Here is a 12,838-nt window from a genome sequence, read left to right on the forward strand (position 1 = left end):
ACCACAAGATTGCCCTCATTCCTTCATTTTGTAACACCTCGAGTCGTTGAAATTGCGCCTTCAATGGGGTCAAGAGTCCAAGCCCGTACTCTACGACAGAGAGTACCTGAGTCTGGTAGAGGATGACAAGGATTTTCTGGCTCATCTTAGCTCAGGCCATCATCGTAAGGGCTGTTAGGCTTTTTCTCGCACTTTCAAACGTGATGCCCAAGTACTTCAGGGTGGGTTCCCTCTTCAGCACTTTGCCTCCAATCGAGATACTTGGCATGTCATCGTGCACTGCATGGTTATTTGGTGTACACCACAGTGAACAGACTTTATCTGGGTGCAGTTTCCCGTTGTCCGCTTCACACCACTGTTCAAGTTTGCCAAGTTCTTCCTGTACTCTCTCTGCTGTAACCTGGCGGTTCTTGCCTTGCCTGTACACCAGCACATCATCAGCAAAACTGAGTACACGTCCGAGCCCTTCCAGCTGGTTGGATGTTATCCCTATTGTATAGATGTTTAACAGAAATGGCGAGAGTGCAGATCCCTGTGGTAAGCCTGGTGCGATCTCGGTAGGTTGCGAAGCCCAGCAACCAAGGCGTAGTGCTACTTTTCGTTTGAGCAACGCTGCCCCAATCCATTGTACTAAATGTGGATCTACCCTCAGGTTGACTAGAGTCCTCATGAGGGGGTCGTACTGAGCTCTGTTGTAGGCTTCTTCCAGGTCAAGTGCTGCTACCAGAGTTTCTTCTCCCCGTTCGAAGCCATCATATACGTCGGATGCAAGAGTGGCAGCATTCATCCATGTGATCTTTCCTCGTCTATAGCTGCCCAGTTCCGACGGTAGGACGTTCTTTTCCTCCAGCTCTATTGCCAATTTGCGTTCCACGATTTTCTCCAGCAGCTTCCCGACGGTATTTTGCATGGTCACTCTGCGATATGAGGCAATCTTGCTTGGGTCCTTGTCTGGCTTAGGAACTGGGGACAGGTGACTGTCCAGCCAGTCTTCAGGTATCTCCCCAGTCCACAGGCTTTCGTTTAGCCTCTCGGCTAGTGCCATTGTCTGTCCTTCCCCCGTGGGCTTCATGTGGCCATAACGTACTCCGACAGGACCAGGAGAAGTGTTGGATGCTTCCTGGAGATATTTATGTAAGACTATTTATGGAGAGACTAAGTCGCTAGCCTTGCAAATGACAAACGTCAAAAGCAGACAAAACAAAGGTAACTTTCCGTGTGAAAGGGTCATTGTTCAGATGTGAATAAATGGACACAAACACGACTCAAGAACGTATCATATATACTCAATACTTTCACATTGTTTTCGTGTCTTTGATGCTTTAGTAAGTAAGTGCATGGGTCGCCCCGATCAACACTATTGCGTTATTTAACAGGCAAAACCTCCAAATTCAACGTCCGTCTCCGATAGGACCCACCCAAATGGGTTGTGGGCCATAATAAGTTCACAAAACGACCCAAGTCCAGGAACGTCCAGATTGGGAATTGAATCAGGGTTAGCCTACTACGTAATGCTAGAAAAGCGACATAACCGTGTCGAAGGACGTCGCATAAATCTACTTGACTGGATTTAGGTCAATAGTATGTCACGTATATTGTGCACGTCAGTTGAGAAATACAAACATGTTTCTGCACGGCTTAAGTCGTCAATGAAGGCGAAATAAATAAATAAATAAATAAACACACTTGAAAAACGCCTCTGTGTGGTTCGAACGCTTTTTATTATCATATTTTGCAGTAGAACAGAGGTAGGACGGATACAGACTGTCATTTCACTCAAGGTAGAAGGATACACGTACAGGTGAGAGGACCTCATCTCCATGCCTCAGACGGGGGTGGTGGTGGGGGGTGGATTACTCCTGTTACGCCCATAGATGAGCAGGGCCGCAGTCTTGCTGTCTCATGCACTCCTTCTGACCTTGAGGGGAACAGTAACAGTTTTCGCAAGAGAGATCTGTCGGTATCGTCTCGAAAAGCTTGTATGTCTGTGCCACAAACACGCACAGACACACACACATACACACACACACATACACACACACACACACACACACACACACAAACACACACATGCATACAAAAACACACGCACGCACGCACACACATACACACATACAAACACACAGGGAGAAAGAAAATGTAGGTGCAGGGGGAAAGGGGGGGGGGGGTAGGGGCATGGATAAAAGGGTGAAAGGGGGGGGGGGAGAAAAATAATATCGTTTAGTGTTCAGAAATATCATCTTTTAAACTACTGTAGATTAGATTGATGCCAAGAACTTACTACACGTTGGTGAATATCAAAATATTAAAATATAAAACCATAACTAACGACTACTACTACTACTACTACTACTACTACTACTACTACTACTACTACTACTACTACTACTACTACTACTACTACTACTACCACTACTACTACTACTGATGTCACGACTACTGATGCTATGCGATGTGACTTTTTGTCAATTGCTTTAAAGGTTACAGGAATAAGGGTCCTTCCACACATGTAAAAATGCCAGTGTTTTCTGTCCACATTCCCTGTGAGAGCCAGCCCTGCGTGAGAGGGTACACAATGCCCCAGCAGAAAGACCAAGATACTCGGTAAAATTCTTTCCACTCGGGAATCGAACTGGGTTTCCTGCGTGTGAATGGGAAGCACGTAACCGCTTCACCACAGATGCTGTCAACTTTGGTACGGTAAGCTTAGGGGAGGGGGTGGGGGTAGGATAATGAATAGAAGTACTGTATCCAGCCAGAGGTGAAACCTAGCTAAGGTGAAAAATGGTGAAATGGTATAATAGGTTTAACTCCCCCTGTCAACACTATTAGGTTATCTATTTAAGAGGCGGAATCTGTGTACAGTGGAATTGTATTCCTGAACATGCTCTATCCACTTGTGTGCAAATTTGGCAATTGTCTTTCTGCACCGTCAGTGGTTTCTTTCATTCTTTCTTTCCTTTTTACCCCCTCTGTCTTCAAAATTATTTATATTGTCCTAGTAGGACAAAAACCCGAACCCACCCCGCCCCCACCCCCACCCCCAAAACCTCCCTCCCCCCTCCCCATAAACAAATAAATAAATAAATAAACTAATAAATAAATAAATAAACAGAAAACTACCAAAAGTCGTCTTTCAACATCCTCAAACCCATCGTAGATTTTTCCGTCTGTTGGTCCCCTTATATTCACTCCGATTTGAAGACATACGGAAATGCCAGATAAGTCGCTTTCTAAAATTGATATGAGTTTTGGCCTCTTTTTTATGTTCTTTAATAATCGAATATCTCTTCTGCTAATGCAGTGGCGGTGGGAAGTGAAGGGCTCCCCCCACTCACCCCCATTCCCAGCTCTATACCAACGTAAATAAATGTTTCTTAAATAGTGAAATAAACAGTTGAAACCGTTATGATCGCACGCAATGAACACAGAGTGATCAAGTTGGCGGCTTGCTCCTTTATCCAATCACTGTTATCACCATTTACAACTATAGTTACCTAACAGCCAATCAAATGTCTTTAGGGCTCAGCAAAGGACAAGCACGTTCCCACGCCCTTCCTCAGTGAAACTCTTCCTGTAAAAAGGTAGAAGAATTGAAAAAAAATAAAACTGTACTGTGGGCTCACGCTTTCTTAGCCCTGACAATGAGGTGAAAGTTTACGACACACTTTTCTCCACTGATGGTTATCTACGCTCCCATTGGATCTTCGTTAGGTGCGCTCTACTTTCTTTTACTACACGGGGGCCTAATCCAGCTCATAGACGGGATATGTTTGAAGTGCTGTGTGTGCATGTTTGTGTTTGTGCTGCTGAGATTTTACTGTTATAAATCATTTCTAAACACTTTTAATTGGAGGTGAAACTGCTTCGTCAACCCCACCGTCCTGAAGAATTAATTAACTTTGAACAAAGAGAAGGGAGAAAAGGGTGACTCTTCACGTTTGAATGTTTCTCAAAATGCCGTAGCTCACCGTGAGTATTGAAAAATCATCACTGTTTAGATCTAATTGCTTTCTGTTTGGTGGTAAAGAAATGGAAGCAACCTAAGCCCCACCAAAATTTTGATCCACCCACCGCCATTGCGCTAATGATCACAGAGATACCCCAGCTCATCCCTGTGCTATGTAAGGTAAAAAAAACAAAGCGATGCTCACTATGAGTTACAAACATTCAGACTCTGAATTTTCATGTTCTCCACTTTTTAAAAAATTGACTTGTGTTAATTTCAGTCTTCATTCACTTTAATTATGACCGTACCCTAACGCACTGATGGTGGCTCTCGTGACCTAGAGGTTAAGGAGTTCACCTCTTATTCAAAGATTCCGGGTTCGAATCCGGGTAGCGACCGAATCATTTTTCTTCTCTAAAAATGTCTCCTTTCACCTCTTGTCCTGCTCTCTAGCAATGCTCTGTCGTCTGCTTTCGTCTCCTCTTTCTGCCCCCACCCCTTCACCTCCTTTGCCCCCTCCTCTGGGCTCTTTCTGCAGCCTTAATTCCTTGGCTCCTTCTTACTGCTTGTCTTTCAGCCACACCCCTGATCTTCTGGTAAAAAAAAGATCTAAACCTAGCCTTTTCGGACAAGGGCAAAAAATCTCGGAGGACTCGTGTGCAAGTAGCGCACGTTAAAGATCCCTTGGTGGTCTAAAATCGATAACAGTACGCTTCGGCCGCCATCCGGGCAAAACTCAAAATTTCCAACCAACTGAAAAAGTTGAATGTGTCCCGCGCGCTCATATGACCTAATGCAGTTGCGAGCTCCGTAAAACATTTACCCAAAAAAAATAGCGCGCATATAGCCACCACTCCTTTATGTACACAGATAGCCACCACTCCTTTATGTACACAGATAGCCACCGCTCCTTTATGTACACAGATAGTCACCACTCCTTTATGTACACAGATGGCCACCACTCCTTTATGTACACAGATAGCCATCACTCCTTTATGTACACAAATAGCCACCACTCATTTATGTACTCAGATAGCCACCACTCATTTATATACACAGATAGCCACCACTCATTTATGAACACAGATAGCCACCACTCCTTCATGTACACATTGTGGGGCTTCCACTTGATACGTAGGCATAGGCCTAGGGATCGACGTCTGCGTGCTGAGGACAACTATGGCGGCCAGGAGATGAAGGGAGATCATCTTGGAGCACATTGTGTCAGGTCTTGGGGCAAAAGATAGCAACTTTTTTGGAAACAAAGATACAATTAGATTGCTATGCCAAACACTTTTGCCACCTCGAAGCAAAAGATTCTTGTAGGCGGTACTATTACATTCTACCTGAAAAAACAACACATGAGGAAACAGAAAACGTCAAATTTGAGTGTCTTACTTGGAAGTCCACGGACCATGGACGAGGCAGCAATCCGTTCTCTGTACTCACTGCCATAGATATTTTCTGGCACAAAAATGGCCACATGTACCATCACAAAAAATAACAATAAATCGGTGGAGAACATAATATTATCACTAGCTGGGCCCCCTTTCCATGAAAGGAATGATCGGTGCATTAACATCAACTAAAAGTCATTGGCCTACTATATTTACACTCTACAGGGATGGAGCAATAAATCTAGAGAGATGCAAAAAATTAGAAGGTCTAGATCTATACTCTCAAAACAAACTGCGCCTTGCGAAATGATTCTGAACCACCGTTAATTTTATCAAATTCGAAAGTTAAGTGGTTGGGAAGTTTTATTAGATCTAAACGAAACTAACGAAAAACTGAAAATGTAACTACAGTGACTTCAGACTCCTCAATAAAACTGTGCACCTTTTCAATGATTCTGAACCACCGTTAATTTTATCAAATTCGAAAGTTAAGTGGTTGGGAAGTTTTAGGCTACCAACGTGACGAACTGTCACAAATATAATATGTATAGTTTATCCTTCTCCTGAGTGTAGAGACTGCTGGCGGTAGGATCTGTTTTTAACTACTAATATTGCGAGAGAGAGAGAGAGAGAGAGAGAGAGAGAGAGAGAGAGAGAGAGAGAGAGAGAGAGAGAGAGAGAGAGAGAGAGAGAGGGAGAGAGAGAGAGAATAATTAAACCGTCGTTGGAAGTAAGACAGTCAGTGAACCTGCATTTGCTTTAGCAAAACAGTTGTTCAAAGTACTTGAGCTGAGCACGCGAAATAAAGAAAGCTTAGTTTTGCTGACAAGAAGAAGTATACGCCTCAAGCAACACAATTACGAGAGATAGATCTAGAAAATTTCAGTACAAAAGTTACCCCCTTATGTGGAGGTCTCTGCTCTTTCGCAACAAAAACGACTTGAAAAAGACAACCAAAAAAAAAAAAAAGGGGGGGGGGGAATGTTAGATCGTCGATTACGTTGCCAGCGGAAATAGGAAATATAAGTGTTCTATGATGTGTGCAAAGTATTTCTGAGGCATTGTGGTGAAATCAGACGCTCGTTATAATAATGAAATCAAAGAAACCGTCATATTTTTGCCCGGTTTTTTTTTCGAATTTTCTTTTGTTGTTGTTGTAATAGGATCAACACTTTTTCTGTCCATTTCTAAACATTTCTGTGTGAATGTTACAGAGAGACATTTATCAAAGGCACAAGAAATACCAATTTACAGTTTTCAAAGACACCCAAGCTTTGGAAGTCACCGGATTTGACGGCCATTTTCTCACTAATGTTACATGTGACACCAGGAAATGCCCACTTCTTTTAATCGAAAATATCTCCTTTTTTTCTTATGATAGATAGGCACTCTTTTATTCCAAAGCAAGACAATTGGACAAACTTTCAGATGTTGCCAATAACTTCATATTCCCCAAAATTGACGAGCGCCTGATTCCACCGTGTTGTGACACATCTAGATTCTATAACAGAATAAATCCCACGTCATTGTTCTCTTTCATGTCTTTGGACGATTTATTTAGCGATGTCCTACTTAAATACATTAAAACATAAATCTATATATAAATAGAATCGAAATGGTCTAAAACAGCCACCCATTGTCAACTAGAAAATAAAATAATTGTCATTCTTAGACAGTTAGACGTTTTGGTCAGAACACGCATAGTTATAGTAAATATATTTAAAAAACACTTCATGGTCGGAGTGAGTCATTGGTACCGGTAACGGTGATTGTCTTGTACAGGTGGCCGCTAGGGTAGGTTCTACTGTACACAAGTACAGGAATAATTAGAGTAGGTTCTTCTGTACATAAGTACAGGAATAATTAGAGTAGGTTCTACTGTACATAAGTACAGGAATGATTAGAGTGGGTTCTACTGTACATATAAGTACAGGAATAATTAGAGTAGGTTCTACTGTACATAAGTACAGGAATAATTAGAGTAGGTTCTACTGTACACAAGTACAGGAATAATTAGAGTAGGTTCTTCTGTACATAAGTACAGGAATAATAAGAGTAGGTTCTTCTGTTCATAAGTACAGGAATAATTAGAGTAGGTTCTACTGTACATAAGTACAGGAATAATTAGAGTAGGTTCTTCTGTACATAAGTACAGGGATAATTAGAGTAGGTTCTACTGTACATAAGTACAGGAATAATTAGAGTGGGTTCTACTGTACATATAAGTACAGGAATAATTAGAGTAGGTTCTACTGTACATAAGTACAGGAATAAAACACGCTCTCACAAACCACAAACATAGACAATCCACACACACTTGCTGCTCGCTTCTGTGCAGCGCCCTGTCAGTTTTTTTAGCTTAAGTTATCGTGTCTATTTGCTCACCTCTGTTTATTTACTTCGTTTATTTCATCCGCCATTGTACTCGCCCCCATTAAAAAAAAACCCTCCCCTCCCACTCCCCCCCCCCAAAAAAAAAAAAATTATTTTTTTTAAAATAATAATAATAATTTTAAAACATTTTTAAATCCTTATGTTTCATATAGGTTAACATTTTTTTTGTTTCTCCCAAATCAACTCTGCGCAGGTTCAAATTCACAAAGTTTCAAAATGAACGAACCAGAAGCATTATGCAATCTACAAAATGAACGAACAAGAATCATTATTCATTCTACAAAATAAAGGCCAATGAGATAATCAAAGTGTCGTGGAGTGGTGGGATCAGGAGCTCGTCAATTGTCGGGAATACATAGAGCTATTGCTATAACATTATTAGTAGTTTTTTTTCTTGAACGCGGTGAAAAAATATTGATATATCTTGCACACAAGTACAAGTCGAAGCATGTGCCATTGAAGAAGGTGGGGATTACCTATTGTTACAAGTGAAATAAGCGAGAAAATGGTTTGTTTTACTGATGGCAAACCTAAATGCTAGTTCTCCTTCTTCAAAGTAACATTTTATTCGGATGGTTGGTGGGTGCTCTGGTGTGGTTTGCATCTCCTTTCCTTTAAAAAAAACAACTCTCCTCTTTATCTCTATCCTTCTTTTTTGTGTATGTTACTCAATTGTAACACCTCTAATCTTCGGCACTTATATGACCTTATTATGCTGCAAGTGCCGTAAAACACTTATTTCTGTTTTTCTTCTTTGGTTAAAAAAGTAAACTTCACCCTTCAGTCTGTTTTTTAGTGACTGGAGGAAGTTTCTGTGAGAACAAAATCTATATGAATCACCAAGCAGGTGGAAAAATACTGATTTCTCCTTCCCCTAAAATTTGGCAAGTGTCTGATTTCAACGCGATGGTCCTCAAATACTTACCACAAAGTGTCGAGCTGTTAGTTGAGCACTGGTCCAGCACACGTTGGACCACACTCTGGGCCTTCGTCTCTTTTATACCTGTCAAAATTATTGTAAGGCCTTTCCCTAATAATTGTGGCTCAAACATCAGAGATAATCGCTCTCAATTAGCCACCCACAATTTTATTATCACCGGCATAGTGGCCATTAAAAATGTCGTGAACTAGGATTACCATCATGGTTTATTATGATTATCAGCCGTGTATTAAAGCTAAGTGGCGCGCTCATATGTATTATGAACGTATGCCGTTGCGAGTGCCGTAAAACCTCAACTAAAACTAAAAATAGCTAAGTGAGCACTTAGTTCAGGCTCAAACTCAAAGTAATGCCAAGCAATTGTAGGTGATACGGGGTTTAGATTGGTGTCACTGGGTGTGTCCTTGAGCAAGACACGAAAACTGAACAAGGGGCAAAAACTTTACCTTCGATTTTCTCGAAACAGCATTTTTCGGGATAGCCCCTTTGTGCTTAAAAGCGACCATATGTATGTATGCATTTCTAATTATGCATGTAGGTATGTTTGCCATTGTAAGCTGAATTTGCCCTCAGGGATCAATAAAATAGTATAATCTACTTTTTTTTTAAACTTTAAACGGCGCTATAAAGGAGCTTACAAAAGGGCAAAAGGTTACTCTGTTCTGTAGGGTGGAGTGAAGCCTATGTATATATAAATTTATATATATATTAACAGCAAATTTAAACAAGTCTGTTTACACAGGGGGCCAAGAAACGGTTATGAAATTACTACAGTTGTTATTATCAAGTTGGTGTCAATCTATCTGTCATTATCTCTAGCCTTTCGTGGGCAGGAGCCGAGGCCACAATCACGCCATGACCTGCTCATATGGCGGGAAAACGTCGTGGAAACAAGCAGGCACTCGCAGCAGCCATGAGATTATTAGGAGTTAGTGCCCCTCACCTTTTTGAGGTACTCTATCAGTCTTAATTGTTAGCTTACATAATGAGTGCTTGTGACTGCTTATGAGCGCTTGTGACTGCTTATGAGTGCTTGCAACTGCTTAAGAGTGCTTGCGACTTCTTATGAGAGTCAGCAGACAGGGATGAACTGGGTATGTATGTGCACATTGGACATTTCATGAACTTCTGTTTACATTAAGGCCTACGCCCATGGGTGATTCTGACTTCGCCGTTATGCGATGTTCCCAACTCGAGGAAGGGAAGAGGGGATTATTAAAGTTGATAACGTTTACACTTCGCCCTGACAACAAGATGTATGTGGAGTGAGACAAAGAGGTTTGGGGGTCAGGGGGGGGGGAGTCAGCTGATTGAGGCTTGCAGCAGTTCTACAATTTGGAATACCAGGGGGTAACCGATGTCTGTGGTGTTGTCGTTAGCTGACAACAAACAAAGAAACAAACAAACAAACAAACAAACAAACAAACAAAGAAACAAACAAATAAACAAACAAACAAACAAACAAACTGCGTAGCGAGAGACATTGTCGCGGGAACAGACTGCATCAGTCAACAGTCCGTACAACACAATTCTGTCAATTGGGACACTGAGTGGGTGCAGTTTGGGGGAACGTTTGACATAGATCTATGGGGAAACCAACAACTTAGTCATAGCATAGCTTCACAAAACATTGAAGAGAGGAAGGAAGGATTTAGTACAACTTCTTTTACGTTATATATATTTACATCGCATCACAAACTTATAGTGTGGTAAAAAATTCGTGGTGCGACTTATTTTCAAATATCTTATCAACTATCGAACATAGGTTCTTCAATATTTGCACGGTAACTTGTATCAATTTGTCTAACAGATCAACATTTTTGTAAACACCTGCAAGCTGTATTCTAGAAAATTCCTTAATAAATACTAATAAAAAATCCAAGTGAGTGGTATCAGCAGATTTTGAAATGTTTACAGCTGGGGCAATCTTGCTTTTAATAGCAAGTCCGTCAGGTTTTTCTAATCGGGACATTACGCTTATTGATCGCATGTTTTGAGAGCTATTAGTGCAAAAATGTGTTCACTATAAAAACAACTTCTTGTAACAAGTTTTGCAAGTAAAATTGTCTTTGATGAGCTGTGAGGTAGGCCATATGCGTAATCAAAATGTGTGTGAGAAGCGGGAAGTGCTGTGAACAATACCATTTTACGTGTGACAGAGATTTCAAATATTTTATGTAAATTTATGAAGAAAAGTTTTCTAATCTAGTCCCAATTGTTCTGGAAAAACATCATTTAGTTAAGACAAATTGATACAAACTGCTATGCAAAGTATAGATGACATTGATTCACACGTTAAAGAGATATTTGAGGATAAGTTGCACCACGAATTTTTGACCGCACTAGATCTATAGGTCCAGTCACAAAGGTTCCAGAAGTCCCTACATAATGTATTAGACCTAATTTGGTCACAAAGGTCACAAAAGTTCTTATATAATTTATTAGACCTAATTTGGTCACAAATATTACAGAATACAGATGTCCCTACATCATTTATTAGACTTAATTAGGTCACAAAGGTCACAGAAGTCCCTACATAACTTATTAGACTTACACTTACAGTTACAGATTTTAAAAAAAAGCTTTACAACTTTTTTTCTGATTATCTTGCCCAAAAAGAATGCTGTAATTTGGAACAGACATAATTCATTCAAGAGGAATTTGTTTGATATAAAATCCACGAAGAAAAAACGTGTTTTGAAAACAGAAACGGCTAAAAGAAAAAAAACCTAAAGATGTTACGGGTAGGGTAAGTAAAGCTACAGAAAGAAAAATACCATGAACATGTAGCTAAAATATAATGCGTCCAATGAATTGTATAATATTATTATTATTTCTTTTAGAAGAAACAAGGGAAGCCTGTAGATGGGTACTGAGTTATACACTTTGAAATCCACCAAAGTTCCAGGATTTTCGCGTTATGGTTTCCTTGGCAAAGATCATTATTTTTTTAATGTTTATTTTGTTACACTCTTAATGTACACTGGCTCCAAAAAGAAACTTGAAAATGTAATCACAGTTATCGGTGTTAAAGCTTTGCATTACCCACTCATGCAGCATACTAATTTAAAGCTTAATAAATTCTGCATCATCTGACACATTAATATTTCATGACCGAGATATGGTCACTCAGAATTGACCTTAGCAAATCAGGCTTGACAAAAATGTGCGAAATCAAAGAAACGTAAAATTTTCTTTGCGCGTATATTGAGGAGCATCAATATTGATAGAATGGGCATATATTGCTTAATTAATTATTAGAGAATGTTGTCACTTGCGAATAACAATATTTTATACGATATCTTATTAATAGTTGCAAATAAAACAGAAAGCAGAGCAATCACAACTGCCACGCAAAACTGATTTAACATTAAATGTGCGCATTGCTATTTTGCTTAGGAGACATTGATTTTGTGCTGAGCACGAACGCTTTGGGCATCGACTCTATTAACTTTTGGTCATAATTATTTGTCATTTCATCTCAAACAAAAGGGTCCGCTGAATTGAGAGCAATGTCGCTTTCCTTCCGCTGCTGTTTCATGGGACTTCACATACTTGTAGGATTCATATCGGGGCTATTTACTGGTGACCATTCCAGAATTTATTTGGTTTGGTTTTCCAAGTATTGTTAAATGGCATTGACCCTGTAAGAAAGTGATTTGCTATTCATGGCTTGGAGATGTCTACTTGAATGACACCATGACAAAAATAAGGGTAAGACATGGCGTTCCAGCACTTGCACAATAATGGTCCACTGAACCAAACTATCTGGTGATTCTCACGGGGGTGGTTTTGTTCATTCCACCCCAGACCAACCAAAACCATGGCAGTTTCGTGGCCTACTCACTGACAGATGATTATGTCCAACATCTAACTGGCACAGTCCAAGTGCAAAAATGGTTTCGTGCTCTTCACGAAACTAATAGTTCCTAAACGTGCAAGTACAACAGTGGATCCTACTTCAGTTTCGCTTTCGGCAATTTATACCCCAGACATAAAAACCGTGATAAAAGTCAACCAGATACCACACGTTTTGTATTCGGTTTGTTTCAGGCACGACATTACAACTACATAGCATAGATAGAAGGGCCTAGTAAGGGAGGGAGGGAGAGAGAGAGAGAGAGAGAGAGAGAGAGAGAGAGAGAGAGAGAGAGAGAG

The 12,838-nt window shown here is 40.4% G+C and overlaps 1 long non-coding RNA gene across 1 annotated transcript; it reads right to left on the reverse strand.

Moving 5' to 3' along the window:
- Positions 1-1,702: 1,702 nt before the first annotated feature.
- Positions 1,703-8,765, reverse strand: LOC118477412. Its single transcript, XR_004858359.1, has 2 exons — positions 8,666-8,765; positions 1,703-1,918 (listed from the first exon to the last, which is right to left on the reverse strand). It is a non-coding gene; the product is annotated as an uncharacterized LOC118477412 (long non-coding RNA).
- Between the last annotated feature and the right edge of the window lie 4,073 nt (positions 8,766-12,838).

This window comes from Aplysia californica, unplaced genomic scaffold, assembly GCF_000002075.1.
Source record: "Aplysia californica isolate F4 #8 unplaced genomic scaffold, AplCal3.0 scaffold00086, whole genome shotgun sequence".
NCBI classification, from domain to species: Eukaryota; Metazoa; Mollusca; class Gastropoda; order Aplysiida; family Aplysiidae; genus Aplysia; species Aplysia californica.